The 16,441-nt window shown below is 38.4% G+C and overlaps 5 non-coding genes across 5 annotated transcripts; 3 read left to right on the forward strand and 2 right to left on the reverse strand.

Annotated features, from left to right (window-relative positions):
- Positions 1–4,290: 4,290 nt before the first annotated feature.
- On the reverse strand, positions 4,291–4,483 carry LOC125035540. Its single transcript, XR_007115826.1, has one exon. It is a non-coding gene; the product is annotated as a U2 spliceosomal RNA (small nuclear RNA).
- A 1,667-nt stretch (positions 4,484–6,150) lies between these two features.
- LOC125035534 lies at positions 6,151–6,313 on the forward strand. Its single transcript, XR_007115819.1, has one exon. It is a non-coding gene; the product is annotated as a U1 spliceosomal RNA (small nuclear RNA).
- A 2,314-nt stretch (positions 6,314–8,627) lies between these two features.
- LOC125035542 lies at positions 8,628–8,828 on the reverse strand. Its single transcript, XR_007115827.1, has one exon. It is a non-coding gene; the product is annotated as a small nucleolar RNA U3 (small nucleolar RNA).
- Positions 8,829–9,502: 674 nt separating this feature from the next.
- LOC125035493 lies at positions 9,503–9,643 on the forward strand. The gene has a single exon (XR_007115781.1). It is a non-coding gene; the product is annotated as a U4 spliceosomal RNA (small nuclear RNA).
- Positions 9,644–10,977: 1,334 nt separating this feature from the next.
- Positions 10,978–11,095, forward strand: LOC125035494. The gene has a single exon (XR_007115782.1). It is a non-coding gene; the product is annotated as a U5 spliceosomal RNA (small nuclear RNA).
- The last annotated feature ends 5,346 nt before the right edge of the window (positions 11,096–16,441 follow it).

Genomic DNA, 16,441 nt, shown 5'->3' on the forward strand with positions numbered 1-16,441 from the left:
TAGCTCGGCCATCTACTAACGCCTCGCCCTTGGGGAACCTGATATTTGCCTCAAGGGTGACCCAACCTGGCTGATTCTTGACTTGTAATCACTTCGTTCTTGCGTGTGCTGTCCCTGGTGCATCTTCGTGGCTGCTCGACCCTGTCGTCATCTTCATCTTCGTCCCTCGTAAATCCGTTCGTCCTCGACATCCACACATCCTCGAAGGTCTCGCACAGGTCCTCCTTGACTTCGGACTCGTCCTCGTAGTCCTCAACCAGGCCTATCTCGGCGGCTTACTCGCCCAATGCATGTTCCCGCAGATCTCATCCAGGTCCTTCTTGCCTGCGTGCTCGTACCGACGTCCTTGTAGTCCTCATCGGGATCACGGGCGTCCGGCAGGAAGCGTCCTCTTCGGGTGACGAGCTCCTGTCCGGCAGGAAGCGTCCTCTTCGGGTGACGAGCTCCTATCCGGCAGGAAGCGTCCTCTTCGGGTGACGAGCTCCTGTCCGGCAGGAAGCGTCCTCTTCGGGTGACGAGCTCCTATCCGGCAGGAAGCGTCCTCTTCGGGTGACGAGCTCCTGTCCGGCAGGAAGCGTCCTCTTCGGGTGACGAGCTCCTATCCGGCAGGAAGCGTCCTCTTCGGGTGACGAGCTCCTGTCCGGCAGGAAGCGTCCTCTTCGGGTGACGAGCTCCTGGAGGCTTGAGTGGATCTGCGGCGTCCAGGAAGCGGCGCCCGTCCATCATGGGGCGATTGGTACCTGCTCTGGCGAAATCCTGGTCCTTCACTGAATCTACGGGCATAATTATCCTAGTCTTTCTCGGTTTCTGGCGATCTTCCGGCGACGTCTTCCACAGCATCCGAAGGTGACCGTTCCTGCAGCAGGGCCTCCTTCGGTACCGTGACAGATATCGTGAACCAGATTATACACATACTGGCCAAGATAGTAAGAGAAAAGATAGACAACAGAGAAGAGGGGATGTTAAGCGCCACTAGCCGATTATTTATATGATTTGCAGTTATTGATGTTCGAATTTTCATTATTTTTGTCTTTTATTTATTTTTTTATTTTGTTTAACCTTCAGAAAAATTAGGAGAGAGAGACGACAATAGCGGTCCACAAAAACCTAGTTTGTACTACCAAACCGTCTCTCGATAGAATGAAGATAAGTAAGGGAAACGACAACGGCAATCCGTAAGGATTTACTTGAACCAATTGTCGTAAGGCAGAGAAGAAATGTATGTCACAAGTCACACATCATGACTGACAAACTCGCGGGAGTGCGTGAGCGTGTGTGTGTGTGTGTGAGTGTGAGTGACAGTTAATGAGAGTGAAAGTGACCTCACACAGACCTGACATGAATTGCTAAACACAGAAATTAACGTTCATTTTACACATATTTAATAAACTAACTATAGAAGTAATACAAAATAATTTAAAATACTACATGGAATTTAACATTTAATGATATGCGACAGTATGACGCACTAATGAATGGTGACATGAAAACAATTTGTGGCCTCACGCTAGTGAATCTTCTCGGGGAACAATCTGGTGAGGTATTGTCAACTGCACATGCAACTTCATTGACGGGGGGTCTATACCCCAAGAATGCCATACTTCATGAAGTGAAACGAGCTGGGAAAATTTATAAATAACCCACTCTAGCTGCGAGTCTGTGATGGGCGCTTATGCAATGTCCTATGGGTATTTATCATGAATTACAAATCGATGGGATTTACCCAAATATGGCAGTGACGTCTAAAGTGTGAGCAGGGTGTGATTAATAAGCGAATCACGATTCTAACTTAAGCCCTAGTCCAACATTAGTTAGCGGACGTAACAGTGGGTCACACCTGCTCAAAAGTTGCTGAACAAAATAACATCGGAGCGCAGATCTTTTAGGCATATATGCAACCCTAGGTACTCTGACACTATGATAAGGGGAAGATCCCTGGCGCTATATAAAAATGTAAATAATTCATGTTACAAGCTCCATTCTAGCGCTGATAGAACGTGAACATGTAACGGATGCTACGCATTATCCTATAATGTAACAATCTAGAAAACAATATACAGGAAATGCCAGCTGTTCTCACAGCCATTTTCAGCGTTTTAATCACTCAAAGTGAAAGCAGGGTCAGATCACCCAACTGTCCCAAGCAAGTTTGACTAATGGCTTATCACTCCGAGGTCAGGTCAAGACGGGAAATGGTCAGTGAGAAAAGAATAATGATATGTTCATGAAAACAGTAAAATCATGAATGCGCTAAATTCGTTGCAATTGAAACAATAAACTCTCTAATCACGAGAAAATTTAACAAATAGGTAATAAGTGAATGATATTCATATTGTTTGAACCCATACCGTGATCACACAGTAATGTGATCGGAGGTCAGAAGAATGGAGAGCGTACTATTTGCTGTCAATCAGCACTTTAACCTATCAAAACCAGCGTGAGCGTAACTGCACATTCGGCGTAACTCATTTAGGCGAAGATAGAGAAAAGAAAGGAAAAAGGCCCAAATATGTACTCACAACAGGTTCTGAAGACATGTTCATAGGAAGATAGTCGAGCGGATTTCGGAGACTGTGCGTCCATGTTGCGTGCCAAAAGGACGTAACTACACCGCTGCTACCAGATATGTAAAGGCTTTTTAGACGCCTTATACAATTGGTTATGCAGGATGTATTAAAAAGGGACGGTTGGCTTAACCTCTGTTATGAAGAAGCGTAAGCAACACAGATAGAGATCACACGGTACAAGTCTTGGTAAGGCTTAGTGCTGGGTGTGCGGTCAGCCCAAGGGGGGCGGACGGCTGGCTCAGGGGCCGGCCTTGACCCGGGAGTGCGCGTGGGGCAGTTATTATTATCAGCCGCGAGCCACATGGGAGTATACATGCTTATGTACACAGTATACACATACACTTTTTGCACTTACGCACACGTTCATGTGAGTGAGAGAATGGTTTACAAAATATGGGTGATGGCGTGTTTCCTACCTTGACTTTGTACAAACTAACAGACAAATGAAAACGTGTGATAAAAGTTTTTTTTTCTCACTTTCATTCTAAAAATGTGCGCGCCCCTTTGTTGGCACTGGCTTAGCGACAAATCGTCAGCCACGTGTGGAGTTTGCATCTGGAAACGGCTACATTAATAAATCGGCTATCGATGGGATGAAGAAACAAATCTTTAATTGAGGATAGACACATGTCCGAGGGTCAGCACGTTTTGTTAACTCTCGAACTTACACATTATCGACTTCTTTCACGAGGGATACTGTCTATATATTTTAACATATGAAACAGTATGCACAGGGGAGTCAGGGGAGGGGCAGCTGTTTTCCCTCATCTCAAGGTCTAGATGGTCCCCCTTAAGGGCCATGATCATTACCTTCTTTTTTTTTTTGTATTATTATAATACACGTATAGGACCGTTTATAGCTTCAAAATGCCCCAGAAATAGTTCATTTTTCTAACTTTTTGTGTTCGCTTCGGTCGCCAGCCCCTAAGAAAAAGGTAAAATTACGCCCCTGAATATGCATTCAATTTGCATATGAAAAAGAGAAGAAACAGTCGATACACATGTCCATTCCTGGGATAAGGCCTATGGCATTACTCTGGTAGCAACCCATATAGAAACCATTAATGGAATGTGATTCGATTGTCTTGGAGATACTGATGTCATTGGATACACCATGCTGATGCCAGTGGCTACACTGACTACAGTGGATAATTGATGAACTAGATGACACGACAAAATCGGCTAGAAATTAACATCAGATCACCAGGTTGGCAATGGGAAATTTAAGTTACTTAGTAGTATGTCTCACCAAATATAGTTACAAAATAGTTGAGGCATATGCACTTATGTATTTGTGTTAGTATGTGGTTTACTCGGGCTTTTATATATATTTATTATGTTTTTTCTATTGTTTACGAGTACATACACTGATGTTGTTTGGTTAACATTGGCATGCTTTACCTCGTTGTGCATTTTGATCGTGCTTGCAATACGAAATTTAACTAGCGAATTGTTCCCAAACTGGAAGGGATGTTATCCTATTCTGTGCGAAGTGACTGCACATACTGATTGTAATATTCAAACAAACGGAGATTGAAAGCGTACATAATCGATAAGGGAAAAAGTGAGTGCAACAAACTTGATTCTCAGGATTATTAGCCGTTTAGAAGAAATATAAGGGGACCTTGGAGAAGAGTAAACAAATGCACTCGTATAGCAGACCGCGTGAATGAAGGTATTATTAACCATTTTAATGTAATATATAAGTTTTTATTCTCCCCGTGGGGAGTGGACCAATCCCGGAGGTACTGCAATACCGGGCCGATCCGCGGCAAAGGTGGAGCAAGCCCCTAGCACTTCGCCATATTCCAAAAATCAGTTTAATATCGTAGATCCCACATGGGGATCGTATCAGATATTAAGCTGATAAGAACAGATACTACACTTTGATCTTAGCCAAAAGGCCGAGAAGCGATACCAATTCATGTATGGAATTCCCCCCAACACAGTAAGTCAGCGGACATGCTGGTAAAGCAGTTTCGAACACAGAACGGCATAAACGACGTCTGATTTTGATTTTTTTTATATTTCTCGTTAGTATTATCATGTATAAATTATATATAACACTTTCATTTCATATTTATATATATGTATATATATTCATATAAGTATAGTTATGGGTATTTATATGTGCATACATATATCTGTATATAATATGTGTATACATATTTCTGTATATAATATATGTGCATATATAAGGACATGATGCATATATATATATATATATATATATATTATATAGAGATTTTTATATTTACATTATATATTTGTGATATAGATTTATATGTTTACATTCATTTATTTACACACACACACATATACATATACTTATACATATATTGTTAATATATCTATAGTGTTCTATATATATACATATATATTGCTAATATAGCTATAGCTTTATAATATGTATTGTTAGTATATATATAGGTAATGTATATATGTAGATATATTTATATACATAATGTTTATATATATATATATATATATATATATATATATGTGTGTGTGTGTGTGTGTGTATTCTGTATATTCTATACATTGACTGCATATTTATATATATTTTATATTTATATATATTTTATATTTATATATATTTTATATTTATATATATTTTATATTTATATATAAATATTGCTTTGAATTAATATGTATATATTTATATATGCTGCATATGTATATTCATTAATATTTATATAGTTTATTATTAATATATATACTTATTAACATATCTGTATATAAGTAATGTTATATTGTAAATGCCTTATATATATATGTATATATATTATGTTTTATACAAATTAATTATTGTTTCTATTAATATATATATATACTATTAATACATATACATATATGCATGTTTATAGTTGTATCATAAATATGTATACATACATAATTATGTGTACATATAGTATAAATTTGTATCTATGTACATATATATATTTATGCATCAATACACATATCTATGCATGTATATGTATTGCTTATTTATATACAATTTCCATAGAAATAAGTCAGCAAATTAATAGTACCTTTAGTGAAGAATGGGAGGATAGTAAGTCCTTTTTTTTTTTTTTTTTGTGCCGAGTACGACCCAACGGAACTTTCAAACAGGGAGGACTCTTTTTTTTCCGACACTTTGTTCTCATAATTTAGGCCTACACCTATTCATGATACTAGTGACGCTATATTCCTTTTGGTCTTATTTTGCTGCTTAATAATTGCCCTTGAATCTGGCATGGTTGAGGGTTGTAAATTATATAAAACCTAAAATGACCAAATAAATGTAGCAGGCTATATCATGAGGGACGGCTGGAATTTGGAGCGAAAATCTAGGGTAAATGGCGTTAGCTCCTATGAAAAGTATATATTAGGATATATATTATCATTGCAAATGGTAGTACTACGCCAAAGGATTTCCCCTTATTTCGCTATATATAATATACTGATTTAATTTTAAAACAACTTCAGCTCCAATGTATGTGCAATGACAAGCAGTAGATGGATATTTGCATAAACCGTTAGTGTACTCGTGGGCTGCTCAGTGTGAGTACGTCTGGCTTGGCCCGTCTGCCCGTGCGGCATACTTACCTGGCACAGGAGATACCGTGATCACGAAGGCGGTTCTCCCAGGGCGAGGCTCACCATTGCACTCCGGTGGCGCTGACCCCTGCGATTAACCCAAATGTGGTTAACTCGAGTGCGCAATTTTTGGTAGCGGGGGACTGCGTTCGCGCTATCCCCCTTAGAAGGACAGTATTATGTGGAATGTATATCTGAAAATCCTCTCTAAGTCACCGCCAATGGCGTAAGCGGTTAACGCGGTAGATTTTGAGTGTTCAGTCTCTCCAAGACAGTGTTCCATTGCAAACTACAGAAACGTTACGTACTCAGGCAGTGCGCCTGAAGACCATTTGCTCTCTGGCAGTTTTCAGCTACCAATTTCAAAATGCAAATTAAATTCCTATACCATAAAAACGTAAAGCATGCGTGTTTATATCACACTACTTTAAATATGTGTACCATAAGTGCGGACTGACGTGGGTTTTCTTTAGTGCGGAAGCGTGCATAATTAAGTATGTATAATCACACTCATGTAACATATTTGAATTCTAATTGATCGCAGTCCACAGATGTGCATATCTTGCAATTTCATACAATAGTTCATTCAATCTCGTTAGCGTTATAAACCGATCGTATTCACATATGCGTCAACCCATAAGCTGATTATATCTCCTAAAAAACATTTGCTTGTCAGTAAGTAAAGGCTCTATGCCTTTAAATTTGCAATTACTTTTGGATTACAAATATTCCCAACACAATCGTGAATGTGCCTTTGGAAAAAAAAAACGAAAAGTAATGAGAGGCTATAGTTCTAAAATTATAGTAAGTATGAACGGGACACTAAATGAACACTTTATATCGTGTTTTACTCATTCCCCTCTACTAGAATGAAAGCAGTCGGAAATATACCACGAGATTATGGCCTGGTAGTTAAAAAATAAATAAATAAATAAATAAAATTCAAAATGGGAAGGTTGAGGTACTATTCTACTTACCGTATATACATATATACATATACATACACATATAAAGATCAGCTGACCACATTCATTGGTGCTGGCGAAATCCTTACTATAATTTAAATTATCCGATCATATATGCCAGTTGTGGTGTGATAAATGAGAAAAGTATGGGTGAGTTGTTGCAAATTTAACTTGGGAAACAAGAAACTATTACTGTTTCTATAGCGAGTCAAATTTTATTAATTAGTTGGCTATGCCAGCTAGCCCACTTTCCCATACAAGTGTATCTATCTATCTATCTATATATATATATATAATGCACAGTTATACAAACCATACACATATGTCTACATATTTTATAAATGTATACATACATGTCTATACATAATTAATGTTATGCATATAAGCTGGCCTATATATGAATATCAATGAGTAATTGTGTATGACACATACATATCTATTGATTTATATCCCCAGGTATCTGGGCTAATATCATCCTTATATAGGAAAGGATCCCAGAGATTAGAGTCCCTTCTATCTGTACGGGTGGCATCAACCGTCGATACTAATTTATATCTGCAATATGTGATATATTCTCTCGTGAATGAGAATACTGGGGCAGCAATTGATAGGGGTATAAGGTCAAAATTTGGCTGAAATTGCAATTTGGAAAAGCATACATTCCTCGTCTCTATTCCGTATAGAAGGATATTGGGCTTCTGTCATTTCTATCAGTGAATCCATTATAAATTTTCCAATAAATTTTGTATTATATTCTAAATAGTTTAACAGTTATTCCTGCTAACATACAGACATATTTATATAGTATATATATCATATTAACATATATATAGACATAAACATGTATATATATACATATATAAACATACATATGGATATATACATATATAAACAAACATACATATGGATATATACATATACATATATAAACAAACATGCATATGGATATATACATATACATATATAAACAAACATGCATATGGATATATACATATACATATATAAACATACATATGGATATATACATATATAAACATACATATGCATATATACATGTCTAATCATAATATACATATAAATATAAACATACATATGCATATATACATGTCTAATCATAATATACATATGTATATATAAATGTCTAATCATAATATACATATGTATTTATACATGTCTAATCAAAATATACATATGTATATATACATATATAAACATAAATATATATAAACATAAATATATATTAACATGGTTATATACTTCTTTATGTATTAATAAATATATATAATCATGGTTACATACTTCTTTATATATTAATATATGTATATATATATATATATATTCCTGTGATTCCCAAATACCCAAGTTATTCGGAATGCACTACACTGATCAAAGAGACTGTAGATTTGAATGTTCCCATGAGAAGGGTTTGTTTTTTTTTTAAATGGCACAAGTATTTTTTTCTCCCCTGAAGGAGATTTCAAAAGTTACAATCCTAGTAGTGGATTTATATTCAACCACTCAGCCTGTGCAAGCCTCATCTGGACACGGCGAACCGAGTCAGAACGGTCATCAATGCTCTTACGAAGAACGTAAGAACCGCTTCCCGCTCAGAGGCTCGCACTGAAAGTCCTCATCGTGGTTGAATATATTCCGAGAATCTCGGCGAGAAACCCGGCAATCTCACTATAGAATTGATCCTATAAAGTATGATCTTAAAATCTTTCAGTATTTTGTCTGCCCAACCTAGATTTACTGATGACTTAAGGTGGGTTTCCTAGAAACTTTTTGTTAGTTCATGATTAAAAATCTCTTTATCACTTGGTCATGTTGTTAAGAAGTTTTGTTTTTAAAATGTGCAATATTTGAATATATATTGCTAACAATAGAAAACCGTACGACAATATTTTTGGCAATATTCAAGTATGATTTTTTTTGAGTGTGTATTAGTATTTCAGGTTCATGTTGTCTCTCTACGCTCTATTTAGAATTTGTAATTGGAGTGGGAGATTAGTGGTTATAGACACTATGTGTGAAATACCTATTATGAATTGTTGATGCAGTTACAGTATATTTGGAAAATTCGTTCACTGCATGTAACTAGAATGCTCATTATAGCTGAAAACTAAGATACTTTAGGTATGAAGCACAAATTATAGCCGAACGAGAAAAACAATTCGTTTTTAAAGCACTTCATTAATTTTACCTGCATCCCTGTATATGTGTGTGTGTGTGTGTGTGAGAGAGAGAGAGAGAGAGAGAGAGAGAGAGAGAGAGAGAGAGAGAGAGAGAGAGAGAGAGAGAGAGAGAGAGAGAGAGAGAGAGAGAAACAAAAAAAACTTCAAGTCCTCAGTACTTGGGGGTTGGGTGCAGAGGTACCAAGTAGTCTTTAGCTTTGCGCAGTGGCAGTATCGTAACCAATGAGGTTTAACCGAGGTGCGATTATTGCTAGTTGAAAACTTTTCCCAATACCCCGCCTGGGCGTCGTGAAAGACCGACGGCCACGGCAATTTTTGATAGCCCGGTTCAGGGCTGCAAATATGAATGTAATCCACTTAACTGTTCTGCGTCTTCGCTCAGAGCTTAATGTAACATAAGAAATCGGAGAAGCAAATGTAAAATCCTTATGTAAAACTAGATCCGTGGTTCAGCTTTGAGTGTTTCTATTAGTTTCAACACAGTACTGTTTTACCATTCAACTAAATATATGTTTCACCAGCCACCCTCTTCTGTGTGAAAAAAATGTAATAATGAGTAATTACGTGATATATAACAACGATAATGATTTAAACAATTAATGGTTAATAATAAATAGGGGTTAGGGTAACGGTTGATGATAACGAAGTATTGATGATGGTGGTGGCGGCGCGATTATATTAACAATACTAAAGACTTCAAACGAAAATGTTATTGATAGGGATTGTGATATGATAAGATATTAACCCATTGCCGCCTGGGGAAAAAAAAAAAAAATGGGGAAAATGCTGTGCTCATTTTTTTTATTTTTTGTGAAATGTCTCTACACGTAGACGGCTCTGCCTTACCTGATTTCACCTTTACTTGAATTGGCGGGAAATGATTTTTTTACTAGTGCTATGAATATCGATGGTGTTATTTTTATTATAAACATTATAATTACTATAATGTCATAAAAAAAAATAACAATAGTAATATCAAAATAAGATAACGTAAAATATTTTCGTAAATTAAAGAAAAGGGTAAACGGGCGAGACAGGCAGTACTCATAATTGGCTCATTGCTGATTTAGTACAAGTGTAGACATCTATGCATAAAAAGAATTAAACAAGTAAACTCACAGTGGGCATGACACGGATACGTGACGTGCACGTCGCGAATGGGTTAACTACAAGAGATAAACAATTGATACCTTGCGCTTCTTTTGAGTCCCCCCTCCCCTGTACTTTCGTTTTCTTTTACACGTTTTCATTTTCCCACTTGAACTTATGTAAGAACATTTCTTAAATTACTTTTTCTTTTCCCGTTATTTCTGGGAAACATTCTATAAAGAAAGTCTATAGCCAAATAATCTATAACCTAAGTATCTGTAGGACACGCATATACATGTGCATCTATAATGATAGATGTCTTGAACTATGTTTTAAAGCGTTGGCTTAGGTTATAAATAAAAAAAAAAATATATATATATATACAATTAATCGAAGACACAGGTGGTTCAAATGTTGATATTTTCTTGATAGAAATATGGAAAATTCCTTATGCATTCGAACAGAAGAAGTAATTTGCCCATTCATACTTAATAACCCTCACATTTTAATTAGTTCAGTATTCACTCGCAGTATCTCCTCAGTCTTCCTCTGTTGGTGTCCCGAGATGCTACACAAAGTTAACTCTGGTTTCCCTTCAAAACGCATAAATCTTTCGCCTTTTACTAAAGATTTCCGTGGAGGGGAACAACTCAATGAGTCTTACTCAATTTTTTCTATAGCCCACTTCGGTGGGTTTAAAATACTGCATATTACATTACCTATTACTAACCTGTTACTACGCTTCACTAAGTGTGTATTAATATACACTACACAAGGCCATTGGTACAGTCAAGCTAGTTGGCAGCTCTGAACAAGTGAATTGCTCAAGGTGCGATGCTATGAATCATGTAATATTGTCCATTTAAACTATTTCACCATACCGAACATGCCGTCCTAACCATTCGTTTTAGCTGCTTCTAAAGAAAAAAAAAAAAAAATTGAATCAGATCTATGTGGATTCCAAATTAATTTTCATTTGTCACAACATATTTTAGACGGCAGGCAGAGGAGATAAAGAACCAAGTAACGTCCTAAATAGTACCACCTATAGAGTATTCACTCCACATTTAAAATTGATAGAGCACTTGGAGGCACAGTTAAGCTATACCACGTTAGGAAAGACTGAAGATGGGAAAAGAGGTTACACCAAACCAAACCTCATAACTTATCATATACCTTGCGGCAGCTAGAACAAAGTACATGTGAGACAGGATCTGGACTACACTAACAACCAACACTGCAGCATCCTTCAACATCTTGTAAAGATCAGCGCCTTCGTTGTTCATGTCGACAGCGACGGCTACCTCCCCAAACGGTTCCAAGCCTCAATCATTAAGCATGACCTAATCCCAGAACAGAGGAAGATGGTAGAAGTGGCATCAACAAACATCTTCAGCATTACAACAGGAAGCCAAGAACTAGTAAAGGTTTTCATTTCCAATTGCCAGTAGAACCCGACAACTAACCATATATGTATAAATACCACTAGAACCCGACAACTAACCATATATGTATAAATACTCATCAATTAAGGGGTTTGAGTATTAATGGTATATCCAAACAATCATCACTTTGATCAATATGATCAGCGAAAACCAATCATACACCGAAATCAGAACACCATAACACGGCAGCCTCTTCAGCCTTATTTTAACAGTAAATCATGCCAAACAAATAGTAATAGTAAGGAAATATCGTTCTCATATAATACAAACATTTTGAAGGTCCCATGAAAAATTAAAACTGCAGATTTTCTAACACTGAATCACACCCATTCTAGAATATCCACCAGTTCCTCTGAACACACTACTAAACAGCAGACTAAATGCAATTCAGAACTGAGCACTGATCTGAGCAGATGTTAGATATCCAAACATTCTCTCTGCCGAATATCAACATGTGTATTTCCAAATAAAACCTGTGAACTTAAAAGAATTTGCAGACGACATTGGGGAGCTAGAAGACACTACATGCATCTGGTGGTGGAGCTGTACCGTGTCTTTCCCTCTCTGTCTGTCTGCTGAAACGTGTTCTTTTATGCGGCAGTTGCCTTTAAGGGCAGATGCTTACTTATATCCTAGAAGTGCCATAAGAGAAAGCAGAACAGATACCTGCATCAACTCAAAGAGGAAAGGCAGCTGCTGGGGAGAGGTGAGTGAAGCCTACCATCCAATCTTGCTATGTATTGTTTACATTACTCGGCTGTATGTAATGCTTGAAACACTGTAATGAGCACATAAGGATACAGGTTTTGCTTGGCATCATACAGATGGTTCCTGATGATCTGATGTTCGTTAGGGTCACATTGTCTTCAGAGGTTTTAATAAGGGTGAGGAAGTATTGGTGGTGCTGACGGATAAGCAAGGCAAGTGAGCCAGATTGGCAAAGATTGTGGTGTAGAGAGTGGGAACATATTTTGAGTGACTTCGTCAGGAGGGTAACACTGATGCGTGTGGTCAGCACTTAGTAGGGCAGACCTAATGCATTTAAGTGTGTATCAGAAGTGGACTTGGTAGTTCTCTTCTTTTTTATGGTTTGCGAAGTTCTTGCTTCGCCCGGGCCTTCTAAATATGGCCCAGCTTGTGTCAGCTTTTTACGGATGTCTCATTTAATTGTCTGACACTCGGTGCTTACCGTGGCGGCGGGATTGCCAGCAGGCGACTTGGTAGTGATGGCTTGGAGTTTAAATAAGATGATGAGATATTTCGACAGTTGATAGAGTGGATTGGCAACAGGTGTCGGCGAAGAGCGTGGCTTCGCAGGGTAGTAGACGAATTAATGTTGGGCATTGTGAGGTCTATGAACATCACTGTCATTAGATATCAGTGGAAGAGATTCTTGAACACCACTTGCTACCAGATATCAGTGAGAGAGGCCTTAGTACAGGTGAATGAAGAGGGTCCTGACTTGTTGAGTTTATTACTGAAAGGGAGATGTGATACCCTTATGAGACTTCTGTGTCCCTGGAGACAAGGAGAAGGTGGTGGAGTTGGACCCTGTGTGGGTTGGTCTGTCTGCTGTGTCCCTCCCTCTCCCTGTTTGATGAAATGTGTCATTTTATGCAGCAACTCCCTCGACGATGGATGCTTACCTACATCGTAGAAATGCCAAAAGTGAAAACAGAGCATGGCACCTGCATCCACTTAAGGAGGAAAGGCAGCTGCTGGGGACAGAGGTGTGAAGCCTACCTATCCAGTCTTGCTATATATTTAGAAATGTATGGAGACGCAATGGTGACTAGATTTACACTCACTTCATAAACTGGTTTTCGGTAGCACAATAGCCAATCAGTCAAATGCATGCAATTGGCAACCAGAACACTGTATGCAAGCAAAGGTGAACCAATTTGGATGAATATATATATTCATACATATATTGTACAAAGTTATGCTAAAAGATATCACCTCTTTCCACATCTGCTTTCACAAATATTTACTGAAATATAAAGACAAAAAAAAAGTAATGAGGCATCACCTTATCTCTTATTCTTTTCCTCTCTTCATGTGACTTCCCTGAGCCTACTGGAGTGCCCTTGTGGGCTCCTGTATTCCCTTAAGGGGTGGGCATCAAATTACCATCCTTCGCATTAGGCAAGTTCGGCAGTAAGGTGTCTTCCACATAACTCGACAAGGCTTCCACTGAGGGGGAGGGGGGTAGAGGATGGAAACTGCCACACGCTTCTCTTAGGTATTGCTGTTAGGTCGATTATCAATAGTTGAGGGCATAGGCATGGGCCCAGGGTTCGGACTTGGTCGATTCCCCGGCTACCCCTTCTCCATCTCAAGGAGGGGGGACAACCCATGACTCTTCAAGGACTAATGCGACCTTGAACAATAGGAGCCCTACTGCTGACAAACGAGAGTGACAAGTTTTTGCAATCCCATCAGAGAATACAAAGTATTTGACTGTCAAATGTGTGTAGAAAAATCAGTCGCTTTTGAATGTAAACCCCTTCATCATCAAGGTCCTTGATGGTCAAATGGACAGCGATTTTGATTTTGTCCATAAATTACGAGATGGTAGCCTCCTTGTAAAAGTGCAATTCATTAACATACATGAGAGGGCATGAAGTTAGTGAAGCCAAGAGGAAAGTTGAAGGTTTGACCAGCAAACCCAATACTTCCTACACTTCAGCAGCAACTAACAACACTCCCAGTGTAAAAGGCATCAGTCAAGAGCTTGTGGCTAAAGATAAAGAAATTGCAGAGTTAAAGGAAACGGTTAAGGAATTAATGAGTCAGATTAAAGAATTGAAAAACAAAATTCAACAAACCGCTAAATCAACCCAATAAAAGCCGCAGCAGCATCATAAGGAGCATGATATCAAAACACAATCTGGATTGCATCCTCTTGTCCAGGCAGCTCCTGCTAGGACTTGGTTTTTGGTCTGGTTTCTTGAAACAGATCATTTTCTACCAGACGTCTCCCTGGCAGTAAACGCAGGGCATGGGAGCAAGTCTCTCCAAAAATATCTATGGGAGGCCCCTGGGTAGTGTGGGAGGATGACAATTCTCCCTCCAAGAAAAGGAATATTATAACAGGCAGACAATACACTTCCAATAACCATAAAATGTAATCTTAGCATTAACCATTATGGAACTCAGAAAATGACCTTAGATTCTTAGCTTTGTCTTATGCTCCAAGAAACACCTTAACACACCTCATCTCTAACGAGGTCGTTTCGCTGGGGAACTATCATTTGTGTCAGAAGGATCGAGAGGGTAGGGGTCGAGGCAGAGTCACCATGTACATCCACCAAAGCTTCCCTTTCACTAAAGTGGCAATTGATTCTACTCTGGAATTTGTCGCATGCAAAGTAAAAAACAATAACACATATCTGACTACACGTTCAGTTTATTATTCCCCTGGTAAGTGGTAATTTATGATGAGCTTTTTGTTCTTCAGGATAGTCTGCCATAAGAAAAAATAATTTTAGGTGATTTTAATGCTCATCATATGTTATGGGGTTCACTGAGGGCAGATTTAAGGTAATTTAAGCTTTATTGACTTAACACTGGTCTCTTCATCAACAGCAGCCAAGTGCCTGTGACACACCATTGACAACTCGTTGGAAAGCGATCACCTTCCCTTTTTTATTGAATATTTCTGTGACACAGTAAGAACACCTTCAGCATCTAAATTTAATGTAAAAAAGCAGACTGGGTCGCCTTCACAAGGAACATCAAGCTTGAACTTGATGGAGAAACCATTAATGGTAAAGGTAACAATATATGGAATTCGATTTTAGATGCAGCAATGCTATCCATTCCTAAAACTTCGACAGATAGCGTTAAGCATAGAGTTCCATGGTGGACACCAGATTGCCGCAAGGGGCTGTGCCAACGCAAGAGGGCCTACAGGCTTTTTAAAAATAACATCAATAATGAGAACTTTTGTTGCAACTACAAATAAGCAAACTAGGGCTCGTAGAATAATTAGACAAGGAAACAGAGACTCCTGGGAAACCTCTATCTCTACAATAAGGAGTAATACATCAATATCAGAGGTTTGGTCCGCTATTCATAAAATTACCCAGAAAACATCTTTCAGAATTAAAAGTGATTCATGAAGGAACCAATTTCGATTCACCTAGGACATTGCTAATGCAGTCGACCGGGAGTTCTCTTATACAAGCAGCTCAGACAATTACCATCCCGCATTCCTGACCACCAAGAAAGTAGCTGAGCTGCAAACTATTCACTTTGCCACAGATTACTTTGATTACAATAAAGATCTAACAATGGATGAGCTTCGAGCCCTAGAAGCCTGTTGAGGAACATCCCCAGGGCCCAATGAGATTCGACATGAGATGATAAAGCATCTTTATCATGATTCCATGATTAAGTTGCTAGAAGTGTACAATGAAATTTGGGAGTCCCACTTTTTCAAACTCATGGCACTTCACCTACATCATTCCTGTATTCAAAGGGGGGGGGGGGGGGGGATCCCAGATCCGCCATCTCCTACTGCCCAATTGCGTTGGCAAGTTGCTTATGGAAGTTCATGGAACAGTAAATTCCAGTAATTTACTAGTTGACGGGCA

Source organism: Penaeus chinensis, chromosome 19 (genome assembly GCF_019202785.1).
Source record: "Penaeus chinensis breed Huanghai No. 1 chromosome 19, ASM1920278v2, whole genome shotgun sequence".
Taxonomy (NCBI): domain Eukaryota; kingdom Metazoa; phylum Arthropoda; class Malacostraca; order Decapoda; family Penaeidae; genus Penaeus; species Penaeus chinensis.